Raw genomic sequence first — 4,402 nt, forward strand, 5'->3', positions numbered from 1 at the left:
CAGCTTTTGAAAAATGTGATGGTTTTCACAGCAGGTAACAATGATTCTGGCTTAAAGTAGGTGTATACAAAACTTTGGCATAATGAAGTCTGGGGGTTCTTCACCTAGCTTTCATTAACCTTCATGATCTAGCATTCAGGGACTGCCAAATGGGCAGGTCCAACCTAGACACCTTCTCATCATTAACAACAGAATCTACTGACTTCCTCCTCCCCACTACCTGTACCAATTGGCAGTGCTCAGGAAGAAATATGCAGCAATCTAGTTAAAAGGTCCACATAAAATATCTAAAGGTAGTTGTGACTTCATCCTTTCTCACATTAGTGTATGTGTCTAAACCCTTCAGCCACATAAATGCAGGAAATACACTTCCACTGTCTGAAAGCTGTACCCACCCCCCATCTTCCACCATGTTGAAACTGGGGCCATCGAAAATTGATCGCACTGGCCCCAATAGTCATACTCATACTTCATATTGCCACAGCACACATACTTAGCATATACAAATGAGATGTCACCCTTAACTGTCTGGGTGTTAAATCTCAGCGGAACTTTACATAAATGAGTCAGGTAAGCCATATTCCCTCCAAGGGAGAAAAATATATACCAGGGCCTATGAATCTCTAAACAGTGGTATGCTGCCATCATCCCTGCATTTCAGCAACCCAGATCATAGGCGCTGGTCCTGTGTTGTTCCAAAGGTAATGCTTGGTGTATTCCTCCAGGTCACAGAACAGGCTCTGGACTTTTACTTCAACATGGGGAGTTCTGAGTACAGATGATAGTTTAGCATCCTAGTTAAGCCAAACGTAAGTCAAGATTTCAGTTTCACATACAGTTATGTTACTCGGGGCAAGGGTTTATGACCATATGCTATTCAGGGGGACATTCCCATCCCGAGAATGAGGATTCCAGGCTCCACACCCTCACTTTAGGGCAAAATAAAAATGACACATATTCATTTCACCTTGTACTGTAGTTATCCTCCTTTTTTTTGACTATCTTGACTTCTATGCTTGGCCCTGCTTATGAGGTTTTTGGATATCTTCAGAACACAAACAAATCAGTCCTAACAGTAGGCAACTACAATAGTAATGGTCTCTTCAAACATTTGATATTGATGTTCGGAATAGGCAATTACCTGGGTGTTACCCCAACTGGAATGGAGTACAATTGGGTTCTGTGCTCCTGTGATCATTCGTCCCATCTCAATGTGGACAATGCAGTCATTCACCCATAGTGGCTTATTCGGCAATTGGGCAACTGTGTGTGCTACAATTGCAAAGTGAGCAACAGTGCCCCCATTTCTGGCCCTTGGAGTATGCCATGAAGTAAATTTCTCTTGGGGTAATCTTTGCCTTTCAGCAACTCCTCATGCAGCTCACCCAGGACACATGATTTATGCTGTCCTTTTGAGTTGCTGATCATGAAAACCTGACCAGGTGGAGTGATGTATGTCCTCTTGATATTGGAAAGGACAATGCCACCCATCACCATACTGCAATGCCTTTCATGTTTACACTATCTTCAAAACTGATGATAACTGCCATATTAGTTCCTCCATCCTTAAGTGTCCAAGGTCTGCTGAATCAGCTGAAGGGAGCAACTGGTCAAAAAGTAATCATAGGTGGTCATATTTGCAACTACTACCCAGACAATTGCTTCAATAAATGGTTTTAAGGTTATTTCACATGTGTACTGACTTAGGGGGTCATAACGGTGTTGGCGGTTCCATAACAGCCACGTTAGTGGTGGCGTTCGTACAGCCAACATGCTGGCTGAGAAGACCGCCAAATTATGAACATGGTGGTAGTTCCAACAGAATACAGTCAAACCACCGCTGGCACTGCCAGTGCGGTCAGACTGCCATGGACGGCGGGAGGCACCTTCAGGCTGGCAGAGACCATGTTTCTGCCGGACAGATTACGAAGAATCACACCGTCAAGGTCTCCTCTGCGGTCGCAACACCACAGAAACCCTGGTGGAAACCAACAGTAGAAATGGAGACACCGACCTTCAGGAAGCTGCACCCAACTGGAGACACCATGGAACTTGAACTACACATCTTCCTGCTGCTCCTGCTTGCCCAATGACTCCAGAACCAGCAACAACGACAACAGCAGCAACAGTGAGTACAACTGTCACTGTTGCATATTGGCAAGGTTGTGACGCATACACATCATACACCTACGGAACTGGTGGCGAGGGCAACTCATACACATACGCTGACACTGACACGCACGACACATACTCATTCTCTGACACTGATACGCACATTCACACACAACCATATACACACTACCACAGACCGAGGACACATACCACTGCCAACACACACTACCAAAACACAAACTGAGCCGCAGATACACAGCACCGGCACTGTCAAACATAACAACACACAACACCACTAAACTGCCCAACTACACAACAACCCCAATACCTCAAACACACCCTCAATACACCACAACTCACACCGCACCTAACAATACATATACAAAACACAGCTTCACATCACCCTTGTACCAAGACATACAGTCACACAGGCATACAACGTGGCATATGTCACATCATGCTAACACACCAAAAAGTGGTTCGGACATATCAATCACCACACACACACACAATACAACCACATAAGGGAACTCCACACTCCAAATCACAGCAGCCAACACAATCAATCCACACAAAGCAACCTATTTGTATGTCCCACACACATACATGCCCAACACACCATACGCAGCCATCACTGCGGGAGAAAGGCAAAGCACACACCCACAAAAGCAGCACAGACACAACAGGTAGCACAACCACCACACATGCATAAGACAATCACACACAGTATAGAGCAGGCAAGACCATAAAAGCCATGAGGAATGAAAGGCAGGACAAAGATGTTAATGCTGGGACCAAAAACTGGCTGGGCCAGACATATGTTTGGAAATAAGGATAATGATAATTTAGATAGCATTATTTACAAATATAATAGGCCTTAGGCCAGTTCCGAAGTCCAAAGTACAACATGCATAGCTGGCATGTCAGACTGCCCCAACTTGGCTCCTGACTGCTAAATTACCTCCACAGGTAGGGGCATGAAAGGGACAGGCAGGCACTTCAGGGATGGGGGGTTGATGGTGGGGGTTTGTGCCTAGGTTTCGAAGGGGGGGGTCTTTGGGCTTGGGAGGTGGGGGCTTCGGATGGGGCCTAGGGGAGGGCTGGTAACACATAGGAGGGGTCAATTCTTGGCAGGGGGAGGGGCATGGGTACCTGCAGGAAGGGCAGGCTTGGAGGTGGTAAGGCTGGACTTGGGAAGGGAAACAGATCTTTTGGGGTCACACAGAGTGGGAGAGGAGTATGGAAAATGTTCAATTTTGAGAGGTAAAACTTCTTAGACACTCAGGGGCAGTCATGGCAAAAGGGGTTGGAAGTGGAGGGAGAAGGAGTACTTGTTGAAGGTGTTTTGGTGGATGTTTTGGGTGCAGGTGTGTGTGAGGAATGCTTTTGTGTACTTGGTGTCTGTTGGGTGGGTGAGTGTGGGCGTTTATGTGTCTTGGGAGAAGGAGGGTGGAGAAGCTGGGAGATGTCGTGCTGGATGGATGACTGTCTGTTGGGGTGGTGACTGCAGGTATGGTGGATGTGCTGCATGTGGGTGTGTTGGTGGCTGCAGATGTAGTGACCGGGGTGGATGTCTGCGGGTCTGCTATTGTGCTGACTGGGGGTAGAATAGGAGTTGTGGCTGTTGCAGTGAATGTTGATGCAGTGTCTGCTGGTGTGTCAGGTGTAGTGTCTGTGAAGGTGGTGTGGTAGGGGAGTCTGTGCAGATAGTGGGTGTTGGTGTGTCTGCAGGTGGGTATTGTCTGTGTGCATGCCAGTGGTGGGTCTTGTGGTGCTTGTGCTTGACTGCAGTATCCTTGTCTATTGAGGTGGATGCATGTTTGTCTGTCTGTGTGCTGTCCTGGGACAAGGAAGAGGGGTGTAGGATTGGGTAGAGGAAGATGGAGAGGTGACGGAAGACATAGGGTGACTGTCTGCCATTCCCTTTACAGAGCCTGAAAGGATGTCTGTAGGCCAGCCAGTGAACAGTGAATGCCCTCCAGGTACTCATAGCTCTGTTGGACTTGAGCTGCAAGTCCCTGGATGGCATTCACGATAGTCGACTGACCCACAGAGAAGGGCCTCAGGAAGTCAATAGCCTCCTCACTGAGGGCAGCAGGGCTGACCTGGCAAGGGGCAGAGGTGCCTGCAGCGAAGGAGATGCCCACCCTCCTGGGTGAGTGGGCACAGACAATCGGTGGGGAGCAAGAGGGAGGGAGGCGGTAGTGAGGAGGGTGCCAGACAAAGATGGTGCAGGGGTGGTCCCAGATGGGTCCACCACCATCCCCTGGCCAGCAGCATCCCCACTCGC

The 4,402-nt window shown here is 48.2% G+C and overlaps 1 pseudogene; it reads right to left on the bottom strand.

Moving 5' to 3' along the window:
• Positions 1-979: 979 nt before the first annotated feature.
• On the bottom strand, positions 980-1,550 carry LOC138265123 (tRNA N6-adenosine threonylcarbamoyltransferase-like; annotated as a pseudogene).
• Positions 1,551-4,402: the final 2,852 nt, after the last annotated feature.

Source organism: Pleurodeles waltl, chromosome 11, assembly GCF_031143425.1.
Source record: "Pleurodeles waltl isolate 20211129_DDA chromosome 11, aPleWal1.hap1.20221129, whole genome shotgun sequence".
NCBI classification, from domain to species: Eukaryota; Metazoa; Chordata; class Amphibia; order Caudata; family Salamandridae; genus Pleurodeles; species Pleurodeles waltl.